This window comes from Harpia harpyja, chromosome 10, assembly GCF_026419915.1.
Source record: "Harpia harpyja isolate bHarHar1 chromosome 10, bHarHar1 primary haplotype, whole genome shotgun sequence".
NCBI lineage: Eukaryota > Metazoa > Chordata > Aves > Accipitriformes > Accipitridae > Harpia > Harpia harpyja.
In genome coordinates, this window is record NC_068949.1 from 39050070 (window position 1) to 39072424 (window position 22355).

The 22355-nt window shown below is 45.2% G+C and overlaps 1 long non-coding RNA gene across 3 annotated transcripts in view; it reads right to left on the minus strand.

Moving 5' to 3' along the window:
• Positions 1–7795: 7795 nt before the first annotated feature.
• The window catches only part of LOC128147233 (uncharacterized), a 35751-nt gene continuing 21191 nt past the window's right edge, over positions 7796–22355 (minus strand). For 2 of the 3 annotated variants that reach the window (XR_008236970.1, XR_008236968.1), the window contains exons 2-4: positions 16897–17556; positions 9902–9984; positions 7796–8576 (exon numbers count right to left, since the gene is read on the minus strand). This is a non-coding gene — a long non-coding RNA (uncharacterized LOC128147233). Of the gene's footprint in view, positions 9367–9901; positions 9985–16896; positions 17557–22355 lie in introns of all 3 variants that reach the window. The other variant, XR_008236969.1, reaches the window with a different exon arrangement.

The window sequence follows — 22355 nt, forward strand, 5'->3', positions numbered from 1 at the left end:
AAGATTTTCCTACAGCACAGTCCCTGCAATGCTTCTCTTCCCCTCGGCTGCAGACGATGGCTTTCCCTCCTCTAGCTCTGAGCAGTCTGTGCCCCAAGTAGCTTACAGCTGGCATTTGGAGTTAATAAATCAAGTTAGAGGAAATTTCATGAGGGGGAGCCATCGCATGGGGTCACATAAATGAAAAAGCAGCTCTCAAGGAGTGGGCACATCTCAGGACATTGGTGCCAAAACACCGCTCCTGAGGAGCTGACTGACTGGCGAGAACATCTCTGTTTCCATCCCGTCTGCTCCACGGCACTCAGTCATCAGTAGAGACCAACTTCTGTGGCACATGGAATAAGACAGGCAGGGAGTGAACGAAGGCTCCAGCCTAACGCATCACCCCAGCGTCCTGCGCGCAGTGGAGGATGCACTGGAACTGCAGAAAGGAATTCAGAGTTGTATAAAGCTCTTAGGTTAAAAAAAAACCCATATTCTATTATGGGAGTAATCCACTTTGGCTGAAGAAAATTTACTGCAAAATAACAGTTTGCTCAGATGCTTTTATTTTTTTGGAAACTATTCAAATTTGGGGAGACAGCTGCCTCTCCAGCATATTAGCTTTAGGTTAGCTGTTGGTTTTGACCAGAGGTTGCGGTCAGGAAGCTTTCATTTGCAGGTGCTGTACCATAGGTCTGGAGGGAATCCTCTAGGTAGGGTACTTCATTCTCCTTATTGTACTTTGAGCATAGAAAATAGACTAAGCCACATGAATTAACTTAAATAAACAGGGCCCTTTAACTCAATGATAATCTTAGTGCTACGAACTCTATTGCTTAACACCATCCTAACTCTGAACTACTTTCTTTTGAGAAAGAAATGGATTTCAACTTACCAAGTACCAAATATTGCTCTTGCAATTAAACACTCTTTTTTTTTCTTTTTTTCTTTCCCCCCCCCCCCAAGGCTGTTTAAAGGATTCCCTGATTAAAAGGCATCACATTTCAGTATTGATTACCCAGGCAGCTTGTAACTGATATTATTATTTTGCTTTGTAGTTTTAATAGTATGCTTGACCTCTTGCATATGGAGGCTCACTTAATGCTTACAACTTTTTCTTTGATTGCCATGATCTTTCTTCTGATTTCTCGCTCATTGAATGTAACCAAAAATCATTTAACTGTAGTAGTTGCTTACAGTGAGATAAAAATATTTTTCTGTGCAATGCATACCCCCATGATGGTCTTTGCTACATGACAGCAAGGCAAAGATCTTTGGTGGGATCTGATATGGTAATCTGCATGCACTGATTTCTTTTTTGATCTCAGCTGATCAGGATAAATCATAAGGGGAAAGACTTTTTACCCTTTAGTGGCTCATTTGCCTCTGGAAACTCTGCATCTTTTAGCAGCAATGTTGGTGCTGTGGATTGACTAGTGAATTAGTATTAGGCTTCAGTAGTGAAAGATGAAACATTCTTTCACCTTTCCCAGTCTTTAAGTGGTGTTGCTGGTCCAAATCCATTAATGTTTTTGCTACCATCCTCCAGCAATGTGGGAAAACAAAAGACAAAGACTATTCATGTCAACAAGAAATCTGGGGGGAAAAAAAACCAAACAAAAACCCCAGGCTTTCATAATCAAAGAAATGTCTCTGTCCTTATACAGTATAAAGCAGGAGTGAAAAATGAAACATATTTATGATTCTCCAGCAATAAACATGCTTGTAGTCTGAAAAACAGTATCAATATACACAGAGATAATTGACATGCCATTTTAACTGCGCATATTTCAATTGAAAAACAAACAGCTTTGAGAACTCACCGGAAAAAACTCCCAGTCTATCTGAGGCATACAGAGCATGTGTTCACACTGCCGCATGATGGATGCATAATGGTTTCCTCCAGACAACCAACCTTAAAATATCTTAGACCTTATTGTGTTATTGGTGTTTATAGTTTCTACTGCAGTCAAGCCTACGAGCCCTAGGGCCCCAATTGTGCTGTGGACGGCATAAACAGAGCAAAAAGACAGAGCCTGTCCCCCAGATACTGCCATCTAAATGAAACCTCGTCTGTCACCTGCTCTTCCCTCTAGCCTATGGTTTGTGTTTTCTCTAGCCTAAACCTTTAGCACGTAATCTCTCTGAGGTAGGAACGATGTATTGCTAGCACGTCTGGATGGCACTGGGGTTTGAAGGGATGTTGAATGAATAAACAACAATACGCTGAGTAGAGCTTTATATCTGCCTCTTTTTTTTTGAGAATGGACTCCAGTGGCTTTTGGAATATTTACACTGAGACTGTTTTTTTGGAACACACAGAAATACAAGCCATAATAACCAACAAATTTTATTTTCTGTGCTGTTGTGTAATTCCATTGTAATTCTCTGGAATCCTATTGAAATTCTTCTTGGAGATGCCTCTGTCCTTTGCCGGATCTGGCCAAGGAATTGAATGTGGGCTAGTGAGGAGCCTTAAAATGATGGTGGAATATATCCATCCACACTATTGTGATTCCAGGCAGCCAGCTTCTTTTTCAATGCCTTTCTTAAAGGCTGTGGCACTGAATGAACTAGCACTAAAGTCAAAAAGGGCATTAGAAGTCAATATATTTTCTGTTATCTGACTTGCAAAAAAACATTTTCTCATGTGTCCTTCTGCTATTGTTTATTTTTAAGGAAATAAAGGTCTAGGTGAGTAGCAATCCTACTACTATGGATCTATTAGGCTTTAAACTTACCCAAGCGATTCTAAAAACTGTTTTTGTTTCCCGGGCAGATCCACCTGAAAACTAAATGATGTCAGCTGTGTTTTAGCACACACTTTGGATCAAAATTGTCTCCTCCCTGCTTTGCACCTTTTCCAGCACTCTGAGGATAGCGGGTGGTTGGAAATCTCCACCATCCATGGCCTTCCCTGAGTCCCTTCACTTTTTCCTTGCTCTTTCTCTCATTCCAGCCTCTCACAGCCTGTATTGTCACCTGTAACTTCTCGCTAGACTCGCCCTGCAAGAAAGCTTCTTCCACTGGACATCTTCTCTTTGAGACATCTTCTCCTGCTTTCATCTAGCTACTCCAGGCAGTGGCTGCTTAACTCAAAATCTCTCCGCTGCTCCCTGAGCAGGGCTGGGAACCCCATTACCAGGGCTGGGAACCCCATTACCGGGGCTGGGAACCCCACCACCACCGCTCTCCTCTCAGCGTGGCTCGGGCAGTCGGGCGCTGCAGTAAGGTGCACTCCTTTAAAAATGTGACCCAGGCATGTCTTAACCAAATACCTGGAAAATCAAGGCACAAGAGAGTCCTCTTACTAACTCTAACCTGAGGCTCGTGCTTGCCTTTGTTACTGACTGTGAATCGGGTTGCACATTATTCCCCTTGGATAATCTCTTGCATGAAGCCCCAGCCCCGCCGCTGGCCTGGCCAGCCCCACGTCCCGAGCTCTCCCCGGCCTGATCCGTGTGGCAAACTTCAGCCTAAGTAGCGCTGCCCTGATTTTTGCTGCTGGGTTCTGCCCCTGCCCGCTCTGTCTTTTACTAAAACTGCCTGCGAGTTGTTCAAACCCACAAAAGTCTGCTTCGTTTCTTCACCCAACCCTGTCATGATCAATTGTTTGAGCCACTGAGATTTCTGCAGAACGTGGGCCAGTTTTATTTCCAAGAATGCAACATCACCAACATTTTTCAATTATTCAGATAGGTTTTAGCTTGTCATCGTCTCCATCTCACTGGAAGTGATTACGCACGCTTGCCCTACCTCTGATCTCGCTGACACTAATGTGATGACATTGACTCTGCAGAGGTTACTTCCAATTTCAGCAGGAAGGAGAGAGCAGGATCCGTCCTTAGCATGCCGCCTCTCCTGCCATGTGGAGCAACGCTGAGCTGCTCAGTGCATCTGGTTTCAAAATAAACCCTCTACAACAGACAAATATGTTAAACCTTTGAAAGCCTCATTTCCAGGTTTCAACAACATTCTCTTCAGAAACAAGCACTTAAGGAGTTCATTTAAGGTTGTTTAAGCCACAACTCGCTGTCAGCACTATTTACCACTTCAGTGGCTCGGCTAGAGCCTCATCTGTTGTAAGCCAGTTCAGCACTAATAACAGAGTCCTCCTGATTTACATCAGCTGAAAATCTGACCGAGCTTCTGCCAGGCTGACAGCCTTCCTCTGCTGGGTTCCAGTAGCTGTTTATACACTCATTCGGTGCAGACAGTAGTAAAAGCAGTTTTTCTTCTGACACTCCTGTCTGTGCCCTATTTTTAATGTAAGACCAAACAAACGTGGCAGATGTTCCAGCATGGTGTCCTCTATTGACTGGGCACTTCAGCCGGGCAGACGCCAGGATTCGCTTTCACAACCCCAGGATGCAGCTGGATCAGTTCATCAGTGGTCCCTTGTACTCCTCTTTCAGGGACTGCATTCAGGCTATTTTCTCCCCAGCCCTGGTTTTTCCTTTGGGAACTGATAGAAGCAAATCTCTTCATCTCACTGCAGTTTCCCACTCCTTCTACACCCCTTGGCTTTGCTCATCTTTCTAACTGGGCTGAGAGGAGGGACCTTCCTTTTTCCAACCATTACTTTTTAATTCTCTCTGCTTTTTTCCAGGCAGAACAGCTCAGCTCCTTTACAGCCACTGGGCTGCTTCTTGCTGCTGTATTTTCTCCTCCTTTTTGACTCCTCTAAATTCAGCTTCCACAGACCCAAACTGAAGAGCCACAAATCTTCCCAAAGCCATGGCGCTGACCCATTTCTAGTTATGAAGATTCACATTATCAACACTTTTTACTTTAAGCAAGTTATCGTCTTTCAGCATTCTACACGGGTTAATGCTGTATCTGGAGCTTGTAGAAACCATACCGTCAACTCACACAGCCAAAGCCCCGCAAAATGGCAGCCATCTGCTTCATGGTAAACTGGCAACACAACAATAACTTTCAGTAAGCTGAGAAGTGGATGATTTTAGTGAATAAAACCATGACGCCTTCTGTCTTTTATTTCGATAGTAAATTTAATTTTATTATCTTCCCCCCAATTTGCCACAGAATTTTGCTGAGAGCCGTCATGACTGAATTGCAACATGGGAGGTTTTGACCTTTTGAGTTACTAGGTTGATAAAATTTCAGTTTTCACCTCCTGCAGAAGCCCAGCTTTTTTTAACAGCAGGAAACAACCGCTTGCAGTCAGATCCAGACATCCTGTTTTGAAATCTGCCAAGGGAATGCTAACTTCCATAGCTCATCCCTGTTATTTACTAGGTGGAGAATGGTGGCATCATCCAACGGGTCGCGCTGAGGGACTGGGCTGGAGCAGAGGGCACTGGGAGCTCGGGGACATCACACCAGTGGCCCTGAGGACAACACGTGGGGAGCTGTCATTTGGGAGAGACCTAATAACTTGCCTGGGGGCTAACCCAGCTCTTGGGGTCGAGAAACCAGGATGCAAAGGGGTGCGGGGACTTGTCAATCCACCACGTGGCCCCAAAACAAAAGGTTGCGAGGCAATTTTCGAGATTGCCAGTATTGAAATATTTTAAAGAGAGAAGAGTCAAGTCCCCAAACGCATGGGATTAGCTTAATAATACAAGCACCATATCTGGGGCTCTGTCTTAATTTCCCTTCTGAACTCAAAAGCTTAGAGTTATTTTTACCATATTTTAAAGATACTTTTCCCCCAAAAAATTGTTTTAAAAACAAAAATCTGACATTTTTCTCCTTATTGCATGCTTTCAGCAGCTGGACCGATAAAGGAAAGTGTTATATATGGCATGACAAAATTGTGAGAGCTGACAACAAGAAATCTTGCTTAGGAAAGAGCTGTTCCTCCCAGAACATTTGTGATTTCTGAATTTAATCTTAATGTACAGATCTCACATTTTTGTGTCTTTATGAGCTAATTTTAAAGGGCATATCAGGATATTGTGCTCCAGCACTGTATGTTAATGGTTTCCTGCCTCCCTCCAGGAAAAATGGAATATTTCTTCTCTGAGCTTTTCACACACTCTTCTGCCAAGTCAAAGCAGAAAGGAAAAACTGTGTACAATATTTTATTAGGCCAAATGTCAATTTGTTTTTCTGAAATCTTTACCAATCTTCCTGGCATTTAATATTCAAACAGAGAGAAAAAAAAAAAAGGCAGAAAAACAATAAGGCTTTCATTTCATGAAGCAGTGCCTGAGACATCCAACAAGCCATGATACACAGAGCCACATCTCTTTCATACATAGGAAAGGGGGCAGTTAAACACACTCAAGAAGGTGGATAGTATCTGGGTAAAAAGGAAAGGGATGGAATCACTTTGTATTTCTGAGCCTTTTAAATCAGTTTTCATTAATTGCTGCTGAACCTGGCTAAGGACAGTGTACCTCCCATTTTGTTGGACCTCGGTCTTGCCCACAAAAGACGGGTTTTTTCCATGTGTAAAAAAGATTTCAGTTTCCACTCCACTCGGAAAACTTCCTACATTTCCAGCTCAGTTCACTGTTGCTTAACTAGACAACACAGCATTGATGTAAGCTGAACCTTTTTGCATATCAGCATCGTTTGGTACTTAATAGATGAAACACATCAGCACAGACACCCTGCTCAGCCAGGAAAGCCTGGTTGGGTCGGGTATAAGTCTAACGTGAGACCCCAAGTGTTTGCAAGGTTCGTTTCCATCCAGTGCAGGGGCCAGTGCTTGATCACCCCACTGAGAGATGCTCTTGAATCCCAGCCTCGCACAGCAGCTCTCCTGGCCATGTCCAAACTGTGCTCTGGCCATACCCTTGTATTAAATCCAGGCATCCCAAACACATGCCTCTGCCCCTCGTACATCTTTGCTGTACCCCAGTGAACCCCGGTGCACACAGAGCAGGGGCAGACCCCTGCCTGGATGGCTGGAGGTGCAGAGCCGCTCCGTGCGTGCCCACGTGCCCCTGGGATTCAGCCTTCCACTCCAGGGAAAACACTTACTGTCTGCCCACGGTGTCCCTTCCGTAAAAGAGGGACAGAAATGGTTTTGCTTTTCTGCTTCCTGAGGGTTGTGGAAAGACTCGGCTGAGCCATGCTCCGAAGCATTTGAAACAAGAACTGGTTTTTAATCCAGATTTGCTTTCGACAGGGACAGTTCTGCACCCACAATTACCTGCCAGCAAGATTTTTGTGACGTTAAGAGTACATCCAGCAAGGCTCAGGGGTATCAACAGCACATTTAAATGACTTCTATGAGTTGGAACTCTTTGGTATTTTCAGTCCCACCATTTTTAAGCACAAAAAGGAGCCTGGATTTTACTTAAAAGACCTTTACTCCAATGGCTCCGTGTGCTAGCAGCCTCTGGGATCCCTTTTGTCCCCTGAGTATTACAAAGGGATTTAGTTTGGGACCTTAGCCCATGTCAGGGATGTGTCTGGGAAACAGAACTCATCCTGTTTCACCTTGAGCATGACAGGTTTTTTTGCATTAATGCCATGCCCAAAAGAGTGGATTCTCCCTAAAGCCCCATTGGCAATAGGCTATTGGCATCAGCTAATCTGAAAATACGCTCCCGTTACCTACCGAACCTAACTGCCTTCTTCCTGTTGGACTGTGAATTGCTGCATGCCCATGTGTTATTCCTCTTGATGCATAGGAACATTTTCTTCATTGCGCTCCAGTCAAATGCCTACAGGACTCTTGCACTGAAATCCCAAAGAAACCTGCCCTCATGGATCATCTTCTTAACTTTTTTGCAGGGCTGTACAAGCAATAACTCATCAGAGGGAAGTAAGAGGTACTTGAAAGTAAAAGATTCATCCAAAGGTACAGAATAAGTCAGTAGCAGAGCCCACATGCTGGCTTGAAAGCTCCTTCAACATTTTTATTATTTTCATAATATCATATATTAACAATTACTTAGGAAGAAGTTCATGAGTGTTAATATTCATAAGGTTAATACAAAAATAATCATTCCATCAAGTAATGTAGTTGGCTTGATAATGTTAAGGGATTCCTAAGATTGACTGCCAGCATCCATAAAGCTATAAACCCCCTAAGTTTACCAAGGCTCACATGCCAGGACTGCTGCGTGGTGTTACCATGTCACTGGAGCAGTCCTCATTCTGCCATAACAGCTATTACTTCATCACTGCTGCCTTCCCCTTCCTCCTGCCCATCTAAAAGTGACAACCCGTGCTAGGTCCCTAAAGACCTTGTCTATAATCAGCCCATAGCCTGGAGGGAGGGCAGAGGCAGACGCCTCCATGCAAGTGCTGACCTGAAGGCATTTCCCTTGATAGCCCAGAAGACATTTCACCAGCTTGCCAGGAGGATCCACTGACCCACAGGACCAAACCTCGTTGGAGAGGGAAGTTTTTCAGAGTTCTGGAAGGAATATACATCAATGAAACCGCAAGCAAGAATTCACAATTTTTCCTTTGAAGTATCACAAAAATGTGTCCTAAGGGTGAGATGCTCCTTTGCCTGATGCTCCACCCTTCTGAAAAGATTTCACTCAAAAGTACAAATTTCAACAAATAGTTTTTGCCCAACTCAGATCTTTTCCATCTGGTGTGTTCTGTGCAGGATCCATTAATATTTTAACCTTCTTGGCTATTAGCCCATTGAAGTGATCTGTCTAGGATAAAAGAAAATGGTGAGATTTTCCCCTTCCGGCATCCTCACACTCTTCTATTTTTTAGTAATAATCCTGTTTACAGCAGAGAGATTCCTAAGCAGCTACTATATGTTAGACATAGCCAAAAAATTAGCCATAGGTAAAAAATTGCCTTGAAGTATATTTCAGTAGAAATGTATTTTTTATTGAACTCAAAAGCTTCTAAAAAAATACCTGTTTTCCTCTACTTGTTGGGGGGGGTGGGGATCACTTGGGGAAAAAAATTAATTTCAGCTAAAATATTTTTTGTTTTCTGCTAAAAGAAATCTGGATTTGGCCAAAAGAAAAATATATTTTCAACAGAATGTTAGTGAGCTCTCCTGTACATGGATAAGTAATGAAAGGATGGCGCATGGCCCAAACAGTGTGCAATCAAAGTGATCTTTAGGCATTTTTAAAGCATTAGCTACCACAGAAGTCAGCATTGATTCAAGCTCCCTTTTATCTTTTCTTTTTTCTATGCCTTCAGCCCCCAGCTAAAGGATTATTGTGGATGATTCAGGGTAGAGGAAGGAGAGGTACAGCTCACTGGGGTTTGGCAGTGGCCTCCACCGTTGCCCCAAGAAGAGCTTTTGTGGAATGTCACATTCCTGCAGGAGATTAAGAGCAACCAGGCAGGAGATGGGGTCGAGCCCCTCCCCGCCTTCTCCTCGAGACTTCAAGGCTCACGTGAAGGCTTGTGGTCTTCCTTCTGTCTTCTGCAAAGACGCCAGCTTTGGGTCTGAGTTCAGCTTGTGGATCTCTCCAAGATCTGGAAACATGAGGATCCTGTGTTTTGGTTGGGTCTCTCCCTGTTTAAAACTTACCGTCACTGCCTTTGGTAAATTGTAATCAATGTAGATTTTACAAACCACAAGGAATCATGCAGCTACCCAGTACCTTTCACCAGAGGCTCTCAAAGTACATCACAAATAAATAGCCAAGTTTTACAATAACTTCATATCCCAGGTTTTCTAGATAGTGGGAAAGCTGACCTCCAAGTGGCTTTCCCACAGTCACACAACAAAACTGCACCAATTTATGAACAGAACTTACAAGTCTCAATTCCAGCTCTAGTTTCATCTCTCAAACAAGATTTGTTATTTCTGCACTTCTTATTCATGCAAGGTTCCCATCACTGCTAGCCAGAGATAGACACGATCATTTACACCACAGCACTTTTTTTTTCCTCAAAACTTCTCCCCCTCTTTAATGTGAATAAATTAAAAGCATAAATTTGAGCAATCAGAAGAGAAGCTGCGTGAGGGCAACAAAGAGTGACAAGTTCAAACACCAACTGCACTTACCAAATCAGTGTTAGCCACTCCTGAGCGGGTGCATCGCCTTTGAGAGCTCCCTTGGAGGTCACCTGCAGGCACTCGCCTCCTTCCTATGCGATATAAATATATAGGTATGTATACCTATATGCATTTGGTTATTTTTATCGCTAACTGCCACAGGGTATTTGCTGAGTGATGGCTACTGCCATGTTGATGGTAAAGCTGAAAAGAGCAGCAAGAATAGTGGAAAACAATAGGCTGTGTCTGGAAAAAACAGAGACAAATCCAGTCCTGGTCAAAGCAGATGTAATTTGGAGTGAGAGGAGCAAAGCTGAGCCCTTTCACAGCAAAGCCATTTTGTCGGTGGTGTTTGGGTGGTGTCCTGAATTCCTGCCCTGCCATGGCAGGATGAGGTCCAAGGCCAACTACTTATTAATAATACTTATTAATTAATAGTAACAATAGCGCTAGTGGAAAATTTCAGGTCCCATGCTCACCATTCACTGCCAAGCTAGTCACTTCCCAAACTTACTTCTAAAATTAGAAACAAACAGGGACCTTCTAAAGGCAATAAACAGCATTTTAATTGGACTAAAACCTATAAATCTGTCAGCAACTCGTTACTCTGGCTCCCTTGTGTGATCAGCAGCTTTGAACGCCCTTCTGGGTCTTTCCCAGAAGGTAATGATGCGATTTGATGTCATCACAACAAAGGTGTGATTGAACAAGGTGGCATGGCATAGCAGCTCGGGGCTGGGCTGCTGGGACTAACGCACCCAACTGGGTGTGCTGGAGGGAGGGTGGTCCTCCAGCCCAGGGTGGACATCATCAACAGGGCAGGAGGGAGACTTGTGCTGCAGACCTCTGTGTGGCCTGTGAATTTGTCAACATGAGCTAATACCCTAGGTACCTCTCAGATCAGGGCCACATGAAACGCGTAATACAATGCATTTCCCTTTGCTAAACCAGCATAACTTTATCGGTGGTTTTTGTGTGATGGAAGACTTTTAAAGTAAATCCCACTTGCCTCAAAAAGATGCCAAGTATTAGCATCATGATGCAGGAGATCCCATTCAGAGAACGAGTACTGATGCCCTGGTAGCATTGCCCCTGGCAAGAACATGCTTATAGGAAGAAAGAGCAAATACAGTAGCTGGTATTTCAGATACCCCTGTTGTTTGGAGGGAAGAGGGAGGTGGCAGCCTTGTGGCAAAGGGCAGGACCTGGACCTTCAGGATTTTCTCCAGTTCAAGAGGAATTCATGCCCTGATCCCTAACGGGCAGTGTGTGATGGACAGAGATGTGTCCCAGGCGACACAGGGCTGCCTCTGAGGTCAGGGCTGCAGCACTCTTGGGCTTAGGTGACCTTCTGGGACCCAAATGGCCTTAATGTATCATCCAGCAGAAACAAAACTGCACCAGAGACAAAATCAGCCCTACAGTCAGCAAGTGGGGGAGTCAGGATAGGACATACCGGTGACCACATTTCTTCCTGCCCCTTCATGCAAGACTAGCTTCAGGGTGAAAAATAAAAATATCGCTCTAAAAAAGGGCTTGAGGGAAGGGAAAGAAAGAGCTATTTTTAGTACCACCTTGAGAAGAAATCATAAAAACTTGCAGACGGTTATTATTAAGTGAAAAACACAAGTTGCTCACGTTGCAAGAACAGAGTGTTCTTCCCTCATGAGGAGGACATGAACGTCTTACGGGCAAGGCTTCTGAAACTGTGGGAATAATCCCCAGGTCTCAGAGGACCTGCAGATGGTCTGCGACTCCACACTGTCGTGCGAGACACCTCCGTTCACCACGATCTCCCTGGAGACATCTGCCCAGTCCTCCATGGTGGGGGCTTATGGGGAGCATGAGCATCCTAAGTGGATTTGGGAAACAGGTGAGTGGTGACCAGTATCACCCAGTATCACCCAGAACCACCCTCTGGATGCCCAAAGTACCAAGACCTGAGGCACGGATGAGGTGGGACTGAACAGGACAAGACAGAGCAGTATCTTCCTTGTCCCCTTCCCTCTCGCACATGGCTTGGGTAGGACTTACGAGGTTTCTTGTCCCCAGTAGCAGAGGGTGCGATCGCATCCCAACTAGTGCGAGCATTTCACGTAAACAGGGAACATGACAAATGAGAGTCGACATAGCAGTAGCTGTTCAGTGCCATTTAGCCTTCCCCAAATAAATACCAGGAATCAGCAATAAATACACTTTAGAAAAAAAAAATATATGCACACACACCATACATATACACTCACTAAATGTATATAATGCTATCTCCCCTAAGAAGAAATTGCTGGCAGCCTTTCAGCAAGCTATCCTTAACTGCTAGTGATAAGCAGGTACTGCTTTTCTTGAGGTGTGTGGCACTTTGCAAACATGTCCAAGCCGTTCTTGTGGAGTGATTGCTCTTAAAATCCTGCAGACGTCTTTCTACCCAGATAAAATATTACCACAAACTTCACATGCTGAGGGTAGGGAAGGGTAGTCAATGCCACCACTGTAACAGCTGTGGTGATTTTAGCTCTAGAAATCAAGAACTGCCTATTAAAATAAAAAGTCTGGCTTAAATAATCATGAGATTTTAAAAGAAATCATACATGCAAGACTTTCTCCTTTTTTGTTGTTGTTCTGGTTTTGGCCTTATTTGCATCTGCAAGTATTTTCTTTATTTTTCCTGCTACTGTGGCCATTAGTGCAGTTTCCAAAGGCTCAGAATTTCCGAAATACAAAAAAAAAGGAGGGTAATATTGTCATTCTTTCCCACCCCTTAACTCTCAGAGCTTTATAAAATAATCTAGTACCCATCCCAGGAGACCTGGGATAAAATCTGGAGCCAGCAAGATTGCAGTTTTCCTTTGGATGGCAGTGAGCACCCCAAGGAGCCACTCAGTCCCCTGCATGACGGATCAGGCCCACCTTCCCTATGGAAAACCTAAAGGAAGAGAAAATGGAACAGGACATGCTGGGAAAGATCTTGTAGAGGAGGCTTCCCCACCCCATCGATCCTTTAGAGACTCATTTTTCTCTCCTATTTCAGGAATGAGGGGGGCAGAAGCTGGACAAGCTCTGTAGCTGCTCCAGGCCCCACCATGGTGCCGGGATTTCCAGGACAGCCCAACTGCTGCTTCCCGGGAGAGGGGCTGCTCCGGAGGTGGAAGAGCTCCTCGTGGGCTGCAAGAGCTCACGTGGGGGCTGGCGATTCAGGCGGTGGGGAGAAGAGTAGCCAGGCCACCTCCGTCCCTGGATCTCAGGAAGGGTGGGTGTGTGGATGAACCGTTCAGCCTTTAAAACACAAACCTGAAGGGAGGAGGGAACGACCCCTTTCTGCTAGAGCAAAACTGGGAAAAATCATCGTACAATCTCAAGGACACTAGAAATAACCCGCAGTAGCTATAGATCCATGCTACCGTTTACACTTTACTCACTTTTTATTGCTTTAATTTTCACTCTTGAAAGAAAAAAAAAATATTTCGCTACATAAAACTGAGTATTTTACTCTAAACTATCTTGCTTTGAGGCTTTCACAAAATGCAGGAGGAGATGGCCTTTTTCGTGCTTCCCAGCAGGCATGCAGCATCACCTGTCACAACCCCGGGACGGGCTGGGGGGGGGACGAGGTAACCTCCACCAAGCTGTGGCCGTTCGCACCGCTGCGAAGCTGATCTCTAACTGCAGATGTGCTCAATGCCTGGCTCGAAAGAAAAATAATAATAAATTTCAGCAGCGTGCCTGTGAAAACAGCTGATTCTCTGGACTGTTAAAATATCCTGTATTTATAAACAAAAGAGGGGTTTAGTTTTTCTTGTCCTAGAAAAACACGCTGGAACATTTCACCACCGTTTTCTTTTACTTTAATTAGCAAGGAAAGGGGGAATGTCAAAGAGCAATTATACAAAATATATACTGTGCTGATTAGGGATTTCTGTTCTGTAGCGTGGAGAAGGCAGCTTGAAGTTCACATCAAATCTCTCTCCCCCTCTAATGAGATATGCCTTATCCAACCCAGAAAGATACAATTAACTCAGGAAAGAATGCAGCCACTTTCTCAGGGGAAAAAAAAGAGGGGGGAGGAAGAAAGAATTCATGTTAAAATGTGACGTATGAAGGGCTGATCCTGCAGACTTTGAGAACGAACCTGACTCGAAAGAAACAACCTGGTCAGCTCCAGAGCTTTAAACAAGCCCACAGCCTAACAAGGCCCAGTCCTGGCCCCAAGCACTTGTGGGATCCAGCCTGAAACCAGCTTTCCTTCCCCGCTGGAAGGGCTGAGCCCATTTGCCTCTCCTCACCCAGGCGACTGTCGTTTTGGGACAGGGAAATCGAAGGATGACGAGTCTGGCGGTCAGGCTGGGGGGGCTTAAAAGCACCCCTAAAGACCCCCACCACTGCGGGCTCTGCTCTCGGGGGGCTGTGGAGCCGGGGTCGGTCCCCGCTGACCAGCCAGCCCCGGCCGGACCTTGGCCACCGCACTCCCCACGGGGATGTATGAGCGTGGGGGCCCCCAGCCTCGCACCGCCACCCGGCCTCGCTGCTCATTTCTATTACGTCGGGGTGTTTGGGTTTTTTTTTTCCCCGACATTTGTTATTATTTTTGCTTGAAGAGAGGCAAGGCATCCCCCTCCTCCCCTTGACCCCCCTCCCCTCCGCTCAGCCCAGGGGTGGGCAGAGCATCCCGCCAGAAACGGGCTGAAGCGTGCGCTCCTCCAAATCCCTCCTCAACGTATAGCGGGGTCACAGGGAGGAAAAAAAAAAAAAAAACAAAAACCCACCCAAAAAACCAACCCAGGAACATAAATTGGACACAGAAGGGCAGATGCAGACTGAACAGGAAGCGCTGGCCCGAGGCGAAATGAAACAGCTGTTGCCATTGTTCTGCCTTTGCAAACTCCGCACGGCTCGGGCTCCGGGAGCAGATGTTAGCAATTACCGCACATGAAAAGAAGGGCACAGGATTAGGCAAGTGACGAAAAAGCGAGGGGACCGCTAGATTTATCACTGGCGGAGCGAGGCAGCCCCTCTCCGGAGGGCTTCGGCAGCCCCCGGTTGGAGGGGGGGGGCAGCGCTGGGACCCCAAGGCGAAGCCACCCCGCCACCGTCGCCACCCCCAAAACATCCCGGGAAGAGCCAGGGCCGCCCGGGGTTGCTTTTCCCGGGGGATGTTTTTGCAAAGGAGGCGGAGGGGAGGGGAGCCGGCGGCGGGGAGGGAGCCCGGCTCCGCCGGCCCGGAGCTGCGCGGGGCCGCCGCGGACCTTCGGCGCTTCTCGGCGGGGACGGCTGGGTCCCCTCCCGGGGGATCCCACCCGGAGCGGGCTGGGGGGGAGCCGGGCTAAGCCGACGGCCGAGCTTCGTCTCCTCCTCTCTTTGTACGAGCAGGCAAAAAAAAAAAGCAAAGGAGACGCGAGCTTTACATTCCTTGTGAAATTTCTTCGGCTCTTCCATATAATCAGAGTTGTAAAATAAAAAAAAATAATAAAATAAAGCCCTCGCAGCTTTCTTTTTGCAAGGAGTGATGAGTATAAGAAAGGTTTGTCAGAAGGTAAAGCATGTGTTTGCCATCTTAGCTCCTGATATGGAAACCATATGCTTAAATACACCACCAAACATACTCAATATAACACTCTTTTTTATTAAAGGTGGTTTTATAAAAGCTATCCACCTTCCATCCACTGGTGACTCCCAAAGAGGTCACATATTCCTCACTGCAACTATCAATACATATTTGGGGTAAATTAAACTCCAAATAGACTGTTTCTGATTATTATTGCGAAGGGAGCAAGAGGCCGTCTTATTTTCCCTCACTGATAAATTAAAAGAACTGTAATGGGTGATTTCTGCAACCTGTAAAAGGGCAATACCATCTGTGACTCATTTAGTGTTGCTTTAAAGAAAATTTATTTGATTAATTCGGGCAGAGTATAGCAAGAATATAGATTTATTTTTTCTTTAACTCTGCTGCTAAAGAGAAAGAAGCAGCAGCAGAAGAAAACTCTGACCCAGAATAAACATTTTGGGAATGAAAAATGCCTAAAGTGTTATTAGAAGTGCAGAGGCTGCTGCCTTGCTATTGAGATAGCTGGGGTTTGCCCTGCCAACTGGAAGACCTCAACAGGAGATGCCTCTAACAGGGCCCATGTCACGGAAGGAAGAATAGGCCAGAAACAAAACATGAAAAAATGCAGAACTGAGATTCGGGCTGCTCCATTCCTCCTCTCTTTTGGAGTCAAAAGGAGCGAGCCAGCCAGCCATCCCACTGGAGCGACACTTGCAAAGATGCACACAAGATTATTTCCTTCAGGTTGCACAGCCAGGAGCAGCACCCTTTTGTCAAATGGGCAGTTAGTCAATGCAGCACCTGAAAACACCAACGAAGGAGAGTAGGGAGAAAGAAGAGGGAGAAAGGATGGCAATTTCCCATCCTTCAAACCAGGGGTAATGGTAGCAACCACAATGTTACCACCTTTGTCTGGCCTGACAAGCAGGAAGTGGAGAAAAGATCAAAAGCAAGTGGAAATCAAAAGGATTAAGACACTGAAATTCTTCTGTTTTGCCACAGGCTGTCACCCTAGCTCCACGTATCGCTCAGCCAGACAGGAATACTCTCTGCAAAGCAAAGAGAAATACCTCCAGAAGTCCAGAAGTTTGCTCCTCCTGAAATTTAATTGGCCTGCAGGTTACCCACAACCTCAACTCCCCTGCTTGCAATTTGGAGAATAATATTAAATAGTAACGATAATAAATATTAATAGATTAATCTTTATAAGTGATGCCAAATTCTATGGGGCCTGGGCTTGGCAAGAGTGGTCTGCCTCAGATGTGGAGTATCTAATGACATCTTTACTGTTGCAGGGTTTGCACATAGCAGACGGCGATGTCGTTTGCACTTTGACACAGGCTAAGTTACTTACAACTGTTGATATAACCAGAGGCTCACTTTGGGCCAGCCTGGGCCCTGGCCAAACCTTGTTTAAATCAAAGGATTCATTTGCCTTAACATCTCTGGACTGCTTTTCACTCACCCTGGGAAGAGGCAGGAGACAGGCAGTGTTCCAACCCGCTCAGCTGAAGAGTAAAGCACCAGGGCTGATCTACCGAAATCGTGAAGGATCTTTTCATTGACTTCAGTGAGCCATACAGCAGCACCTTAGAAGACTGGTGCTCTGCTTGGTTATTTGTACTTGATGACCCCATATCATTCCTTGTTCTTCTCTTCTGGGCTATCCTAAAGTCACCCATTTTGTTTTATAGAGGTTGGAGTCTGAGATCTCTGCTCAGTTCTCAAATCCATAGAGAAGGGTGTTAAACTGCTTAACCCCTCTGCAATCAATGGGCATTATATACCTGTACTGCTCCAAGGATCTGGGCCCAATAGAGTTAGGTACCTCTGAGGATCTGGATCTTCCTTACAAGTTGTGACTCGTCCAATTGCATTTTTGTCACCACTAACATCAACCCTGGGACCGTGCCATGAGAAGTTCTCCATCACCCATATCTAGCATGTGCGACCTCTTCCTCTGCTGCACTCTTCATTGAGTCGGTTGGACTGGATCCCTAAAGGTACTCGAGTGGGTCACTCCCCTTTGAAGATCTTGGATGAAACCACCCTTTCCAGATGGAAAGAGGATAAGGACGGTGCCAGTTTCATAACTTGCTGTGGAAAACATAGATGGACCTTCAAGCTGTAAATGAGAAGAGAGAAAAACGTGTGAATTTTTTCAGGGCATTTTGGGAACAAAGCGGTAAGGATTTCTAAAACGTGATAATGCAATGTTTGCTCTTCTGAGAAAAGGGCAGAAACCTGACAAATACTCATCAGGATGCTTTATTGTTGAAGGTCTATTTTGTTAAAATACTGCTTGTCACATATGTTGGTTTTCCTGGTTATTAGTAGCTTAATTTGTGCCTAGTTTACTAACAACCGGAGCCATCCTAACTTATCCAACTATCCTCATTTGACTTAACGGTCAAATCTTCACAAATCTCTGGCCTTGCTGTAATTTAGGCAAAGAAATATTTGATGATCCCATCACGCCCTTCAGTTCCTTTTGCCACAGAGGAACTTCAATGTCAGGCCTGAAGCTGCTCAAACCATTCAGCTCTGTTTTTCATACACAGGCTGTTCAGGTTTGTTTTGTTTTTCTCACTGGCTCTTTAGTCTGAACTGGTCTGGTTTTGTCAAGTGGAAGTTGGGGGATAGGGAGCTGGGATTATTACTGGACATGTTTCTCTAAACCTGATATTTAAAAAGGGGGTCCGTTGGTGCAGGAGAAAGCAATAATTTTCATAGTCCTCAGCTAACCAGGCTTTTCCAAAGTAGCACTGGAGCTACAAAAAAAAAAAGGAATTAAAATTGACTTTTTGGTAAATTGCTTTCATTTGGGAACTACATATTGTTAAGTATGTACATGGTACCAGTACAGGCTCCTGACCTGCAAGACAACTATGATGTGTATTTCTTTGTGCTATTGCATCACAGCACACTCAGGGAAACTCCTGTCTAATTTTTGCCCAGTGCAACTGCCTCTCCAGTTGAAGACTGTTGATGTCCGAATTTGCAGGTGAAGGAGTGGCTTGGGGAATTAAGTCTTAGTATTTTCCTTTCTCTTCACCTCTCTCTCCCTTCTTCTATTTGCTTTATTTTGTTTTCTGCTACGGGAGCCTTTAGTCAAATATCCCACATACACACTCATCACTTGGACAGCTGTAAGCACAACACATGGGCATGTCTGGGCACTGCATTAATATATCTTGTTGTTGTCTCTCTGTAGATTATCCTCTGTTACTGTAATTCATAACTCCAGCCCTTTGTGTACATGCTTCCATTCTGAAAATGTAATATCATTGCTAATTAAACAGTGTTTTAAGAAGTCAGCTGATAGCTCCTCGCAGCATCTAGGAATTAACCTCACCTGGAAGCAAGCTGCTGGTTGAGGCTCAAGTGAAGCTTAGATAAAGGCGGGGAAAGGAAAAGACATCAAAGAACTAGTCACCACCAAAACCTCATCCTCCACAAATTCTAGGTGTGGAAATGTTTTTCAGCCATAGGGATCCTCCCTCCGCTGGATTTCCAAATAAGTATAATCACCAGAACTCCCTCTTTCACCTCCCCCTGGCCTGATTATCTCATCTTTCTCATTTGAACTTGCTTGTTATGAGCAATACATTCATGTCCTCCACGCTTTATTACCTTGATCCCAAAAAGGCTTAATTTGGTTCAGAGGGTGCTAATTTAGCAATGCAGGTCTTAGGGACAGCATTGTCCCGGTGGTCTGCTTTTACCCGTGACCAAGGTTTTGTTCCTAATCTAAAAGATCTCCTTGGGATTTGTTTCATGTGTCTTTTCCTCAGAGCTCCCTCGATACTGGTGTATGCAGACGACAGAGTTGTCTTGGTAGCTGACCAGTGCTTGAAACTCATGTCAGCTTTGAGAATCTAATGTTCAGCAGCCTCCAGTTATTTTTTTCCCCACAATTAAATACGCTTCTTAGCAGAAGGCATGGAATAAACAAAGAAATCACAACCCAAATTAGGCGCTCTCTGAGAAGCCTCATGTCAAAATCCAGACACCAAAATCACTAATCATTCTGGCCATAACTTTTAGGATGTTGACTGAGCATGTATTCTGTGATAAAGAGTACAGTATGGATATACAGCTGAGATAAGGAGATGATTTAATCCTGAAACAGATAAGAAGGGTAAATTTCAAGGGCTACAAAGGGAATTCATCCAGCTCTGAGGGTGGAACAATATCACTCCTGAGTATTATTAATGCACCTCGATTCTTTGTTCTTTCACCTTTTTTTTTTTTGTCCACAATCCTTAATAATATGTTTGGAAACTTATTAAACTTACAAATCAAGACTTGGGGTTAAAGGCAACTCTGTCTAACTATCTTATTATTTATAAAAAGATTATCATTAAACATCTTGCAGAGGAATTCTGAACCAGTGCAGAATCTGGACAAAAGTGCAGAAAAAATGGCTAATGTGTCTACTTTTTAATTAAATGTAAATATAATTTGTAAGGCTTATGGGTTTTAAACAGAGAAAATTTACTCTGCATAATTTCCTTTCTGGTTAACCTTATAGACAGAAGTGTAAGTAGGGTTATTCAGAAGAATTTTGTAGCTATTAAGCCAGTCACCACCTCCGGATCCATTGTCACAGATGACTTCGACGCATCCAAGGTTTCACCTGAAGTTCCTAATTTACAATGACAACATAGCGGTTTCAAGCATTAAAATTAACCTTGTTAAATGACCTAGTTTACAGCTTGTTTGGGATGTCAGTAGATTTTTCATCTTTATTACTGCAGACAGGTAACAAAGCTCTTACCCGTACATACCTCATCAGAATGGCTCTAACACACAAAAGTGAATTCTTGGTTATTTTAATGTGACAAGTAAATATAAACCAGTTTCAAATACAAAGGCAGGATAAATATGCCTGACAATACAGCAATGCCTAAATTACTGCCAGCTTAGTATTAAAAGTTCTGTCGTGGTTTCTGGTTCAAACAGTCCCATAAAAATCAGAGTTAATTTAAAACTTAGCCATCCATGGGAATATTTCTCATTCGCACAAAATGGGGTCTCTTGTACAGGTCTGTTTACATGTTTCAGCTATGGAGCAATTTTCAGTTTCAGTTCAGGAAAGTACCCATATTCAGGCCAGAAAAGTAATTAAGCACGTGCTTGGCTATGTGCTTTAGTTAGGCATGTGCCCATAACTTGTCATCATTTCACCTGTCGCAGCTTTTTGAGCCAGTTACTTCATTATTTGCATTGTTTTTTTAAAAGGCAACTAATTCCTAATAAGATTGTGATACCAGGTTAGGGTAGATCAAATGTTGTAACACACTACTGATTTTTGTACCAGGTCATGGTCCAGCCAGTACGAAGAGTCCACTAAGCATCACTGCCCAGAGAGACTTGAAAGTCCTGACCCACCTATGGAAAGCCATGGAAATCTTTCCCTAATTTCATCAGGAGAGTCACCCACCGGTCCTTAACAGGCAAGAGGAAGGAAGGAAGGTATGCCACCAGCAGGCTGATGGTCCCCAAACCTACAGAGGCAGTGTAGGAGATCAAATGCAAAGGACTACCAAGCTGACCTACAGGTTTGCAGGCTGGTTGTCTGGTGAGCATGGGCCCACCGGCACTCCAGGGACAATACCCTCCAGCACGGGCAGGTTTCTCCGAACAATGTGCAGTTCCAGTAACGGAAGAAATTCTTTGATCAACGCTGTCAGAAATAAAAGATGCTTTCGCCAAATGGAGAGAGCAAAAGAGCTGTTCCCAACCCATATTCAGTCATGCAATTACTGTCCAAAGGGACCTCTGGAGATCTCCAGCCTAAGCTCCTGCTCAAAGTAGGGTCAACACTGAATTCAGACCAGGTTGCTCAGGGCTTTGCTCCTCTGAGTCTTGAGAACCTCCAAGGATGGGGATTTCACAGCCTTTCTGGTCCACTGCCCAGCACCTTTGTGCCGCGGGTACCACCGTTCTCCTCTAAGAGCAGCAGGACAGATCCTGGCCAAACTTTCAGGTAGTTTGGGCCCAGCTTTCCGTTGCCTGCTATCCTACAGCTGCCTGCTGTTACCATCTACTTCCACAGTTTTTCCCAAAGCCCTGCTGCTGCTGCTGTTGCTGCTGCTTACACGTAGCTCCTAGCTCACCCTCCAGAGCCCTCCAGAAGCCAAATAGTTCCTAAGTAGGAACTGCTGGCCCTTCCCTTTCCCACACCAGAGAGACCTTTCCTGGCGCGCCGTCATACGGCTAACACATGCTGTGTCTACGCTGCCAGCAAGCTGTGATCCAGAGCGCTGCTCCCAGCTTGATCCCGGTGGCGGGGAAGCGGCTGGAGTACGTCTCGGTCCCCGCAGCCCACCTGCCGGGTTTCCTTCCCACCCGCAGTGGGGTGGGAAGGGTCAGAAGGTGTAGGCTTGTGTCCAGCCCCGGCGCAGAGCAGGGTGCGACCGAGGTGCATACCCAGACCGAAAAGCGGGAAACCTTTCCTACGTTGCGCATTTTACTGTAGCCTCCGTGCCCAGAAAGAGGACAGGGCTGGCACCAGATTAGTCAGAGAAGGAGGAAGGGAGGTCTGGCAGGGATGAATGCTTGTGGCCTTCTCTCTTCTCTCCAAATATCTCGTGCTGCTCTTTCTCCTAACCTAACGAGCTGGGGCTCCAGGCAATGGTTTTGGACGTCTTTCCCTGAGACCAGTGTCTTTCACAATGGGATGTTTCCTCCTCAGCCCGCACCCAGTAGTGAGCCAGGTCCTCCAGGCTTGGTGCACCCTTGCCCAACTGGAACTTAACCCATGGGGGGAAACCAGGACTCACCAGCCTGGCTGAGCTCTCCAAGGGCTGTGCTCCAGCCCTCCCCATGGCAAGAGGGACTTCGCAGTGCGTCCTCTTTCTCTGGACCTCCTTCTACCAGGGGAAGAAAGGATAATCTCTGTCCCCGGTTGCAGCAAAT